Here is a 12,914-nt window from a genome sequence, read left to right as displayed (position 1 = left end):
GTATTGCTGCTTTCCATTCTTCTCTTCTGCACAGCTTTGTCCTTGGTTTCAATCCCAGTTCCTTACCCTCTACAAAAACTTTCTATTGCTTTTCATGTTGGTATCTAAACCAAATGCACCATTGAAGCTGGTGCATGATAGTCATTGAACTCAGGGTCCTAATGTTTAGAACCGAGAGCGCAAAGATCAGAGGGCGTTGGTGGTATAGTGGTGAGCATAGCTGCCTTCCAAGCAGTTGACCCGGGTTCGATTCCCGGCCAACGCAGTACAAATAGTTATATATTCTGCAAGCAGGATATATTTTAAAGCAACATTTCACAAAATGGTAATATAATTAAGAGGTTAATCAGCCATTATATAAAAAATAAACAAATATGTAGGCAAGCATTTCGATCGCCCCTTCTGCTATATTCATTGTCCTAATATATGATAAGTTTCATAAAGCAGAGTCACCACTCACATGTACTGGTAAAAAAATATGTTACAGTGGCAGACAATGAAAGGGCTGAGGCCTGACCAGACATTTTAACTCCAGCATCTCTATGTTAAAAAGCATTTCCTAGGCAATATTTAGCCTCTGAAAAAAATATGCAAGATCCAGCAATAAATCTGGCAAAAGTCCCCAACATTTTGTGCATACTTGTGCCCTCACCTGAATGTAGCACCACCTTGTAGCCGTCGGAGGTAACTGCAGCTCACAAAATGTTTCATCAGAGGGCAAGTTTAGAGGAATCCAAAAGGCAGATGTCCATGGAAAGAGCCTCCGACTGCAGCAGGAAGTTTGGATGCTTCAAATTTGCATAGCTTCCAGTCCAACGTCCTCTCATGTACCGAACGCTCCCAAACGCTCTAAAGCCTTATACCGGCAAGCCCTCACCGGGTAGATCTCTGGCTCCCAGGTAAAGCCAAATACTGAGCATGCAAGCACTAGGATCACAGAGAGAGAGAGAGACAGAGAGCGTCGGAGAGCTGTTGTCTTGTTAAAGGCCTGAAACGGCTAGTGAATAAGAGGGTCTGGACTTTCAGTTGTGACTGATTGTGAGAGGGGAAGATAAAGATTTTCTGCACCCAGCATGCCTTGCGATATACTTAGGCAAATGAGGTGAGAGCCCGACCAATCCCACGTCACTTCTCTGAATGCCTCCTCATCTGCATAAACAGAACACTTTCACAAAGGAGCAGAGTGGCGCAGCGGAAGCGTGCTGGGCCCATAACCCAGAGGTCGATGGATCGAAACCATCCTCTGCTAATTTTGCTTGATTTTCCTTCCAAGGACCAAGCTGTCATTTCCACATAGCCAGAAAGGAAAAGTGCAAGCTTGTACCAGCTATGTGAGAAAAGACTTCTCAACTATTCGTGTCTGTGTAATACAAGAGTGATCGTGAAAGGTACAACCCTGTACTTTGAAAGTAAAGACACACAATTATAACCATAAATGACTGGTGGGAGCTTCACACAACTTTCTGGGCATGCTTTGAATTTCATTCTTCCCTTTTTGTTCTGCTCTTATCTATCTCCTGGGCATTTCATGGAATGTTCTCTTTCTCTTCCCTGCTTTGCTTCCCATGCTGCCTATATATGCTCATTTCTACTATTTGTACTGTTGCTTTTCATTTCTTCTCTTCTGCACAACTTTGTCCTTGGTTTCAATCCCCAGTTCCTTACCCTCTGCAAAAAACGTTCTACTGCTTCTCATGTTGGTATCTAAACCAAATGCACCATTGAAGCTGGTGCAAGATAGTCATTGATTTCTGCAACGTAATATTTAGAACCGAGAGCTAACACATCAGAGGGCGTTGGTGGTATAGTGGTGAGCATAGCTGCTTCCCAAGCAGTTGACCCGGGTTCGATTCCCGGCCAACGCACTGAAAATACTTATATATTCTGCAAGCAGGATATATTGTAATGCAACATGTCACAAAATGGAAATTTCACGAACAGATTAATCAGCCATATATAAAAAAATAAACAAATACGTGGGCAAACATCTCAATCGCACCTTCTGCTACATACATTGTCCTAATATATGATAAGTTTCATAAAGCAGAGTCACAACACACATGTGCTGGTAATAAATTTGTTACAGTGGGCAAACAATGGAAGGGCTGAGGCCCGACCAGACATTGTAACTCCAGCATCTCTATATTAAAAAGCATTTCTAGGCAATATCTAGCCTCTGAAAAAATATGCAAGATCCACCGATAAATCTGGCAAAAGTCCCTAACATTTTGTGCATACTTGTGCTCTCACCTGAATGTAGCGCCACCTTGTAGCTGTCGAAGGAAACTGCTGCTCACAAAATGTTTTATCAGAAGGCAAGTTGAGAGGAATCCAAGAGTCAGATGTCCATGGAAAGAACCACTCACTGAAGCAGGAATGTTGGAGGCTTCATATTCGCATAGTTTCCTGTCCAACGTCCACTCACGTCCCGAACGCTCCCAAACGCTCAAAAGCCTCACACCGGGCAAGCCCTCACCGGGTATATCTCTGGCTCCAAGGTAAAGCCAAATCCTGAGCATGCTAGTGCTAGGATCACAGAGCGAGAGAGAGATGGTTCAAGAGCTACTGTCTTGATAAAGGCCTGAAACGGCTAGTGCCTAAGAGTGTCTGACTTTCAGTTATGACTGATTGTGAGAGGGGAAGATGAAGTTTTTCTGCACCCAGCATGCCTTGGGATATACTTATGCAAATGAGGTGAGAGCCAGACCAATCCCATGCTACTCTGCCTAATGCTCCTTATCTGCATAAAAAGAACACTTTCACAACAGAGCAAAGTGGCGCAGCGGAAGCGTGCTGGGCCCATAACCCAGAGGTCGATGGATCGAAACCATCCTCTGCTAATTTTGCTTGATTTTACTTCCAAGGACCAAGCTGTCATTTCCACGCTACCAGCAAGGAAAAGCGCAAGCTTGTGTCAGCTATGTGAGAAAAGACTTCTCAACTATCTGTGTCTGCTGAAATACAAGAGAGGGATCGTCAAAAGCTCCACACTGTACTTTGAAAGTAAAGGCACACAATAATAAGCATGAATGACTGGTGGGACCTTCAAACACTTTTATGTGGAGGCTTTGAATTTCATTCTTCCCTTTTTTGTTCTGCTCTTATCTATCTCCTGGGCATTTCATGGAATGTTCTCTATTTCTCTTCCCTGCTTTGCTTCCCATGCTGCCTCTATGTGTTCATATCTATTATTTGTATTGCTGCTTTCCATTCTTCTCTTCTGCACAGCTTTGTCCTTGGTTTCAATCCCAGTTCCTTACCCTCTACAAAAACTTTCTATTGCTTTTCATGTTGGTATCTAAACCAAATGCACCATTGAAGCTGGTGCATGATAGTCATTGAACTCAGGGTCCTAATGTTTAGAACCGAGAGCGCAAAGATCAGAGGGCGTTGGTGGTATAGTGGTGAGCATAGCTGCCTTCCAAGCAGTTGACCCGGGTTCGATTCCCGGCCAACGCAGTACAAATACTTATATATTCTGCAAGCAGGATATATTTTAAAGCAACATTTCACAAAATGGTAATATAATTAAGAGGTTAATCAGCCATTATATAAAAAATAAACAAATATGTAGGCAAGCATTTCGATCGCCCCTTCTGCTATATTCATTGTCCTAATATATGATAAGTTTCAGAAAGCAGAGTCACCACTCACATGTACTGGTAAAAAAATATGTTACAGTGGCAGACAATGAAAGGGCTGAGGCCTGACCAGACATTTTAACTCCAGCATCTCTATGTTAAAAAGCATTTCCTAGGCAATATTTAGCCTCTGAAAAAAATATGCAAGATCCAGCAATAAATCTGGCAAAAGTCCCCAACATTTTGTGCATACTTGTGCCCTCACCTGAATGTAGCACCACCTTGTAGCCGTCGGAGGTAACTGCAGCTCACAAAATGTTTCATCAGAGGGCAAGTTTAGAGGAATCCAAAAGGCAGATGTCCATGGAAAGAGCCTCCGACTGCAGCAGGAAGTTTGGATGCTTCAAATTTGCATAGCTTCCAGTCCAACGTCCTCTCATGTACCGAATGCTCCCAAACGCTCTAAAGCCTTATACCCGGCAAGCCCTCACCGGGTAGATCTCTGGCTCCCAGGTAAAGCCAAATACTGAGCATGCAAGCACTAGGATCACAGAGAGAGAGAGAGAGACAGAGAGCGTCGGAGAGCTGTTGTCTTGTTAAAGGCCTGAAACGGCTAGTGCCCAAGAGGGTCTGGACTTTCAGTTGTGACTGATTGTGAGAGGGGAAGATAAAGATTTTCTGCACCCAGCATGCCTTGCGATATACTTAGGCAAATGAGGTGAGAGCCCGACCAATCCCACGTCACTTCTCTGAATGCCTCCTCATCTGCATAAAGAGAACACTTTCACAAAGGAGCAGAGTGGCGCAGCGGAAGCGTGCTGGGCCCATAACCCAGAGGTCGATGGATCGAAACCATCCTCTGCTAATTTTGCTTGATTTTCCTTCCAAGGACCAAGCTGTCATTTCCACATAGCCAGAAAGGAAAAGTGCAAGCTTGTGCCAGCTATGTGAGAAAAGACCTCTCAACTATTCGTGTCTGTGTAATACAAGAGTGATCGTGAAAGGTACAACCCTGTACTTTGAAAGTAAAGACACACAATTATAACCATAAATGACTGACTGGTGGGAGCTTCACACAACTTTCTGGGCATGCTTTGAATTTCATTCTTCCCTTTTTGTTCTGCTCTTATCTATCTCCTGGGCATTTCATGGAATTTTCTCTTTCTCTTCCCTGCTTTGCTTCCCATGCTGCCTATATATGCTCATTTCTACTATTTGTACTGTTGCTTTTCATTTCTTCTCTTCTGCACAACTTTGTCCTTGGTTTCAATCCCCAGTTCCTTACCCTCTGCAAAAAACGTTCTACTGCTTCTCATGTTGGTATCTAAACCAAATGCACCATTGAAGCTGGTGCAAGATAGTCATTGATTTCTGCAACGTAATATTTAGAACCGAGAGCTAACACATCAGAGGGCGTTGGTGGTATAGTGGTGAGCATAGCTGCTTCCCAAGCAGTTGACCCGGGTTCGATTCCCGGCCAACGCACTGAAAATACTTATATATTCTGCAAGCAGGATATATTGTAATGCAACATGTCACAAAATGGAAATTTCACGAACAGATTAATCAGCCATATATAAAAAAATAAACAAATACGTGGGCAAACATCTCAATCGCACCTTCTGCTACATACATTGTCCTACTATAAGATAAGTTTCATAAAGCAGAGTCACAACACACATGTGCTGGTAATAAATTTGTTACAGTGGGCAAACAATGGAAGGGCTGAGGCCCGACCAGACATTGTAACTCCAGCATCTCTATGTTAAAAAGCATTTCTAGGCAATATCTAGCCTCTGAAAAAATATGCAAGATCCACCGATAAATCTGGCAAAAGTCCCTAACATTTTGTGCATACTTGTGCTCTCACCTGAATGTAGCGCCACCTTGTAGCTGTCGAAGGAAACTGCTGCTCACAAAATGTTTTATCAGAAGGCAAGTTGAGAGGAATCCAAGAGTCAGATGTCCATGGAAAGAACCACTCACTGAAGCAGGAATGTTGGAGGCTTCATATTCGCATAGTTTCCTGTCCAACGTCCACAACGCTCCCAAACGCTCAAAAGCCTCACACCGGGCAAGCCCTCACCGGGTATATCTCTGGCTCCAAGGTAAAGCCAAATCCTGAGCATGCTAGTGCTAGGATCACAGAGCGAGAGAGAGATGGTTCAAGAGCTACTGTCTTGATAAAGGCCTGAAACGGCTAGTGCCTAAGAGTGTCTGACTTTCAGTTATGACTGATTGTGAGAGGGGAAGATGAAGTTTTTCTGCACCCAGCATGCCTTGGGATATACTTATGCAAATGAGGTGAGAGCCAGACCAATCCCATGCTACTCTGCCTAATGCTCCTTATCTGCATAAAAAGAACACTTTCACAACAGAGCAAAGTGGTGCAGCGGAAGCGTGCTGGGCCCATAACCCAGAGGTCGATGGATCGAAACCATCCTCTGCTAATTTTGCTTGATTTTACTTCCAAGGACCAAGCTGTCATTTCCACGCTACCAGCAAGGAAAAGCGCAAGCTTGTGTCAGCTATGTGAGAAAAGACTTCTCAACTATCTGTGTCTGCTGAAATACAAGAGAGGGATCGTCAAAAGCTCCACACTGTACTTTGAAAGTAAAGGCACACAATAATAAGCATGAATGACTGGTGGGACCTTCAAACACTTTTATGTGGAGGCTTTGAATTTCATTCTTCCCTTTTTTGTTCTGCTCTTATCTATCTCCTGGGCATTTCATGGAATGTTCTCTATTTCTCTTCCCTGCTTTGCTTCCCATGCTGCCTCTATGTGTTCATATCTATTATTTGTATTGCTGCTTTCCATTCTTCTCTTCTGCACAGCTTTGTCCTTGGTTTCAATCCCAGTTCCTTACCCTCTACAAAAACTTTCTATTGCTTTTCATGTTGGTATCTAAACCAAATGCACCATTGAAGCTGGTGCATGATAGTCATTGAACTCAGGGTCCTAATGTTTAGAACCGAGAGCGCAAAGATCAGAGGGCGTTGGTGGTATAGTGGTGAGCATAGCTGCCTTCCAAGCAGTTGACCCGGGTTCGATTCCCGGCCAACGCAGTACAAATAGTTATATATTCTGCAAGCAGGATATATTTTAAAGCAACATTTCACAAAATGGTAATATAATTAAGAGGTTAATCAGCCATTATATAAAAAATAAACAAATATGTAGGCAAGCATTTCGATCGCCCCTTCTGCTATATTCATTGTCCTAATATATGATAAGTTTCATAAAGCAGAGTCACCACTCACATGTACTGGTAAAAAAATATGTTACAGTGGCAGACAATGAAAGGGCTGAGGCCTGACCAGACATTTTAACTCCAGCATCTCTATGTTAAAAAGCATTTCCTAGGCAATATTTAGCCTCTGAAAAAAATATGCAAGATCCAGCAATAAATCTGGCAAAAGTCCCCAACATTTTGTGCATACTTGTGCCCTCACCTGAATGTAGCACCACCTTGTAGCCGTCGGAGGTAACTGCAGCTCACAAAATGTTTCATCAGAGGGCAAGTTTAGAGGAATCCAAAAGGCAGATGTCCATGGAAAGAGCCTCCGACTGCAGCAGGAAGTTTGGATGCTTCAAATTTGCATAGCTTCCAGTCCAACGTCCTCTCATGTACCGAACGCTCCCAAACGCTCTAAAGCCTTATACCGGCAAGCCCTCACCGGGTAGATCTCTGGCTCCCAGGTAAAGCCAAATACTGAGCATGCAAGCACTAGGATCACAGAGAGAGAGAGAGACAGAGAGCGTCGGAGAGCTGTTGTCTTGTTAAAGGCCTGAAACGGCTAGTGAATAAGAGGGTCTGGACTTTCAGTTGTGACTGATTGTGAGAGGGGAAGATAAAGATTTTCTGCACCCAGCATGCCTTGCGATATACTTAGGCAAATGAGGTGAGAGCCCGACCAATCCCACGTCACTTCTCTGAATGCCTCCTCATCTGCATAAACAGAACACTTTCACAAAGGAGCAGAGTGGCGCAGCGGAAGCGTGCTGGGCCCATAACCCAGAGGTCGATGGATCGAAACCATCCTCTGCTAATTTTGCTTGATTTTCCTTCCAAGGACCAAGCTGTCATTTCCACATAGCCAGAAAGGAAAAGTGCAAGCTTGTACCAGCTATGTGAGAAAAGACTTCTCAACTATTCGTGTCTGTGTAATACAAGAGTGATCGTGAAAGGTACAACCCTGTACTTTGAAAGTAAAGACACACAATTATAACCATAAATGACTGGTGGGAGCTTCACACAACTTTCTGGGCATGCTTTGAATTTCATTCTTCCCTTTTTGTTCTGCTCTTATCTATCTCCTGGGCATTTCATGGAATGTTCTCTTTCTCTTCCCTGCTTTGCTTCCCATGCTGCCTATATATGCTCATTTCTACTATTTGTACTGTTGCTTTTCATTTCTTCTCTTCTGCACAACTTTGTCCTTGGTTTCAATCCCCAGTTCCTTACCCTCTGCAAAAAACGTTCTACTGCTTCTCATGTTGGTATCTAAACCAAATGCACCATTGAAGCTGGTGCAAGATAGTCATTGATTTCTGCAACGTAATATTTAGAACCGAGAGCTAACACATCAGAGGGCGTTGGTGGTATAGTGGTGAGCATAGCTGCTTCCCAAGCAGTTGACCCGGGTTCGATTCCCGGCCAACGCACTGAAAATACTTATATATTCTGCAAGCAGGATATATTGTAATGCAACATGTCACAAAATGGAAATTTCACGAACAGATTAATCAGCCATATATAAAAAAATAAACAAATACGTGGGCAAACATCTCAATCGCACCTTCTGCTACATACATTGTCCTAATATATGATAAGTTTCATAAAGCAGAGTCACAACACACATGTGCTGGTAATAAATTTGTTACAGTGGGCAAACAATGGAAGGGCTGAGGCCCGACCAGACATTGTAACTCCAGCATCTCTATGTTAAAAAGCATTTCTAGGCAATATCTAGCCTCTGAAAAAATATGCAAGATCCACCGATAAATCTGGCAAAAGTCCCTAACATTTTGTGCATACTTGTGCTCTCACCTGAATGTAGCGCCACCTTGTAGCTGTCGAAGGAAACTGCTGCTCACAAAATGTTTTATCAGAAGGCAAGTTGAGAGGAATCCAAGAGTCAGATGTCCATGGAAAGAACCACTCACTGAAGCAGGAATGTTGGAGGCTTCATATTCGCATAGTTTCCTGTCCAACGTCCACAACGCTCCCAAACGCTCCCAAACGCTCCCAAACGCTCAAAAGCCTCACACCGGGCAAGCCCTCACCGGGTATATCTCTGGCTCCAAGGTAAAGCCAAATCCTGAGCATGCTAGTGCTAGGATCACAGAGCGAGAGAGAGATGGTTCAAGAGCTACTGTCTTGATAAAGGCCTGAAACGGCTAGTGCCTAAGAGTGTCTGACTTTCAGTTATGACTGATTGTGAGAGGGGAAGATGAAGTTTTTCTGCACCCAGCATGCCTTGGGATATACTTATGCAAATGAGGTGAGAGCCAGACCAATCCCATGCTACTCTGCCTAATGCTCCTTATCTGCATAAAAAGAACACTTTCACAACAGAGCAAAGTGGCGCAGCGGAAGCGTGCTGGGCCCATAACCCAGAGGTCGATGGATCGAAACCATCCTCTGCTAATTTTGCTTGATTTTACTTCCAAGGACCAAGCTGTCATTTCCACGCTACCAGCAAGGAAAAGCGCAAGCTTGTGTCAGCTATGTGAGAAAAGACTTCTCAACTATCTGTGTCTGCTGAAATACAAGAGAGGGATCGTCAAAAGCTCCACACTGTACTTTGAAAGTAAAGGCACACAATAATAAGCATGAATGACTGGTGGGACCTTCAAACACTTTTATGTGGAGGCTTTGAATTTCATTCTTCCCTTTTTTGTTCTGCTCTTATCTATCTCCTGGGCATTTCATGGAATGTTCTCTATTTCTCTTCCCTGCTTTGCTTCCCATGCTGCCTCTATGTGTTCATATCTATTATTTGTATTGCTGCTTTCCATTCTTCTCTTCTGCACAGCTTTGTCCTTGGTTTCAATCCCAGTTCCTTACCCTCTACAAAAACTTTCTATTGCTTTTCATGTTGGTATCTAAACCAAATGCACCATTGAAGCTGGTGCATGATAGTCATTGAACTCAGGGTCCTAATGTTTAGAACCGAGAGCGCAAAGATCAGAGGGCGTTGGTGGTATAGTGGTGAGCATAGCTGCCTTCCAAGCAGTTGACCCGGGTTCGATTCCCGTCCAACGCAGTACAAATACTTATATATTCTGCAAGCAGGATATATTTTAAAGCAACATTTCACAAAATGGTAATATAATTAAGAGGTTAATCAGCCATTATATAAAAAATAAACAAATATGTAGGCAAGCATTTCGATCGCCCCTTCTGCTATATTCATTGTCCTAATATATGATAAGTTTCATAAAGCAGAGTCACCACTCACATGTACTGGTAAAAAAATATGTTACAGTGGCAGACAATGAAAGGGCTGAGGCCTGACCAGACATTTTAACTCCAGCATCTCTATGTTAAAAAGCATTTCCTAGGCAATATTTAGCCTCTGAAAAAAATATGCAAGATCCAGCAATAAATCTGGCAAAAGTCCCCAACATTTTGTGCATACTTGTGCCCTCACCTGAATGTAGCACCACCTTGTAGCCGTCGGAGGTAACTGCAGCTCACAAAATGTTTCATCAGAGGGCAAGTTTAGAGGAATCCAAAAGGCAGATGTCCATGGAAAGAGCCTCCGACTGCAGCAGGAAGTTTGGATGCTTCAAATTTGCATAGCTTCCAGTCCAACGTCCTCTCATGTACCGAATGCTCCCAAACGCTCTAAAGCCTTATACCCGGCAAGCCCTCACCGGGTAGATCTCTGGCTCCCAGGTAAAGCCAAATACTGAGCATGCAAGCACTAGGATCACAGAGAGAGAGAGAGAGACAGAGAGCGTCGGAGAGCTGTTGTCTTGTTAAAGGCCTGAAACGGCTAGTGCCTAAGAGGGTCTGGACTTTCAGTTGTGACTGATTGTGAGAGGGGAAGATAAAGATTTTCTGCACCCAGCATGCCTTGCGATATACTTAGGCAAATGAGGTGAGAGCCCGACCAATCCCACGTCACTTCTCTGAATGCCTCCTCATCTGCATAAAGAGAACACTTTCACAAAGGAGCAGAGTGGCGCAGCGGAAGCGTGCTGGGCCCATAACCCAGAGGTCGATGGATCGAAACCATCCTCTGCTAATTTTGCTTGATTTTCCTTCCAAGGACCAAGCTGTCATTTCCACATAGCCAGAAAGGAAAAGTGCAAGCTTGTGCCAGCTATGTGAGAAAAGACTTCTCAACTATTCGTGTCTGTGTAATACAAGAGTGATCGTGAAAGGTACAACCCTGTACTTTGAAAGTAAAGACACACAATTATAACCATAAATGACTGACTGGTGGGAGCTTCACACAACTTTCTGGGCATGCTTTGAATTTCATTCTTCCCTTTTTGTTCTGCTCTTATCTATCTCCTGGGCATTTCATGGAATGTTCTCTTTCTCTTCCCTGCTTTGCTTCCCATGCTGCCTATATATGCTCATTTCTACTATTTGTACTGTTGCTTTTCATTTCTTCTCTTCTGCACAACTTTGTCCTTGGTTTCAATCCCCAGTTCCTTACCCTCTGCAAAAAACGTTCTACTGCTTCTCATGTTGGTATCTAAACCAAATGCACCATTGAAGCTGGTGCAAGATAGTCATTGATTTCTGCAACGTAATATTTAGAACCGAGAGCTAACACATCAGAGGGCGTTGGTGGTATAGTGGTGAGCATAGCTGCTTCCCAAGCAGTTGACCCGGGTTCGATTCCCGGCCAACGCACTGAAAATACTTATATATTCTGCAAGCAGGATATATTGTAATGCAACATGTCACAAAATGGAAATTTCACGAACAGATTAATCAGCCATATATAAAAAAATAAACAAATACGTGGGCAAACATCTCAATCGCACCTTCTGCTACATACATTGTCCTAATATATGATAAGTTTCATAAAGCAGAGTCACAACACACATGTGCTGGTAATAAATTTGTTACAGTGGGCAAACAATGGAAGGGCTGAGGCCCGACCAGACATTGTAACTCCAGCATCTCTATGTTAAAAAGCATTTCTAGGCAATATCTAGCCTCTGAAAAAATATGCAAGATCCACCGATAAATCTGGCAAAAGTCCCTAACATTTTGTGCATACTTGTGCTCTCACCTGAATGTAGCGCCACCTTGTAGCTGTCGAAGGAAACTGCTGCTCACAAAATGTTTTATCAGAAGGCAAGTTGAGAGGAATCCAAGAGTCAGATGTCCATGGAAAGAACCACTCACTGAAGCAGGAATGTTGGAGGCTTCATATTCGCATAGTTTCCTGTCCAACGTCCACTCACGTCCCGAACGCTCCCAAACGCTCAAAAGCCTCACACCGGGCAAGCCCTCACCGGGTATATCTCTGGCTCCAAGGTAAAGCCAAATCCTGAGCATGCTAGTGCTAGGATCACAGAGCGAGAGAGAGATGGTTCAAGAGCTACTGTCTTGATAAAGGCCTGAAACGGCTAGTGCCTAAGAGTGTCTGACTTTCAGTTATGACTGATTGTGAGAGGGGAAGATGAAGTTTTTCTGCACCCAGCATGCCTTGGGATATACTTATGCAAATGAGGTGAGAGCCAGACCAATCCCATGCTACTCTGCCTAATGCTCCTTATCTGCATAAAAAGAACACTTTCACAACAGAGCAAAGTGGCGCAGCGGAAGCGTGCTGGGCCCATAACCCAGAGGTCGATGGATCGAAACCATCCTCTGCTAATTTTGCTTGATTTTACTTCCAAGGACCAAGCTGTCATTTCCACGCTACCAGCAAGGAAAAGCGCAAGCTTGTGTCAGCTATGTGAGAAAAGACTTCTCAACTATCTGTGTCTGCTGAAATACAAGAGAGGGATCGTCAAAAGCTCCACACTGTACTTTGAAAGTAAAGGCACACAATAATAAGCATGAATGACTGGTGGGACCTTCAAACACTTTTATGTGGAGGCTTTGAATTTCATTCTTCCCTTTTTTGTTCTGCTCTTATCTATCTCCTGGGCATTTCATGGAATGTTCTCTATTTCTCTTCCCTGCTTTGCTTCCCATGCTGCCTCTATGTGTTCATATCTATTATTTGTATTGCTGCTTTCCATTCTTCTCTTCTGCACAGCTTTGTCCTTGGTTTCAATCCCAGTTCCTTACCCTCTACAAAAACTTTCTATTGCTTTTCATGTTGGTATCTAAACCAAATGCACCATTG

The 12,914-nt window shown here is 43.5% G+C and overlaps 7 non-coding genes across 7 annotated transcripts; all 7 read left to right on the top strand.

Moving 5' to 3' along the window:
* The first annotated feature begins 193 nt into the window (after nt 1–193).
* TRNAG-UCC (transfer RNA glycine (anticodon UCC)) lies at nt 194–265 on the top strand. The gene has a single exon. It is a non-coding gene; the product is annotated as a tRNA-Gly (tRNA).
* A 1,528-nt stretch (nt 266–1,793) lies between these two features.
* On the top strand, nt 1,794–1,865 carry TRNAG-CCC (transfer RNA glycine (anticodon CCC)). Its single transcript has one exon. It is a non-coding gene; the product is annotated as a tRNA-Gly (tRNA).
* A 1,522-nt stretch (nt 1,866–3,387) lies between these two features.
* TRNAG-UCC (transfer RNA glycine (anticodon UCC)) lies at nt 3,388–3,459 on the top strand. Its single transcript has one exon. It is a non-coding gene; the product is annotated as a tRNA-Gly (tRNA).
* Nucleotides 3,460–4,994: 1,535 nt separating this feature from the next.
* TRNAG-CCC (transfer RNA glycine (anticodon CCC)) lies at nt 4,995–5,066 on the top strand. The gene has a single exon. It is a non-coding gene; the product is annotated as a tRNA-Gly (tRNA).
* Nucleotides 5,067–6,578: 1,512 nt separating this feature from the next.
* TRNAG-UCC (transfer RNA glycine (anticodon UCC)) lies at nt 6,579–6,650 on the top strand. Its single transcript has one exon. It is a non-coding gene; the product is annotated as a tRNA-Gly (tRNA).
* A 1,528-nt stretch (nt 6,651–8,178) lies between these two features.
* Nucleotides 8,179–8,250, top strand: TRNAG-CCC (transfer RNA glycine (anticodon CCC)). Its single transcript has one exon. It is a non-coding gene; the product is annotated as a tRNA-Gly (tRNA).
* Nucleotides 8,251–11,389: 3,139 nt separating this feature from the next.
* Nucleotides 11,390–11,461, top strand: TRNAG-CCC (transfer RNA glycine (anticodon CCC)). The gene has a single exon. It is a non-coding gene; the product is annotated as a tRNA-Gly (tRNA).
* Nucleotides 11,462–12,914: the final 1,453 nt, after the last annotated feature.

Source organism: Lissotriton vulgaris, chromosome 9 (genome assembly GCF_964263255.1).
Source record: "Lissotriton vulgaris chromosome 9, aLisVul1.2, whole genome shotgun sequence".
In the NCBI taxonomy this organism is placed as follows: Eukaryota; Metazoa; Chordata; class Amphibia; order Caudata; family Salamandridae; genus Lissotriton; species Lissotriton vulgaris.
Note: the sequence above shows the minus strand (reverse complement) of the source record. Positions and strands in the feature narration are given on the sequence as shown.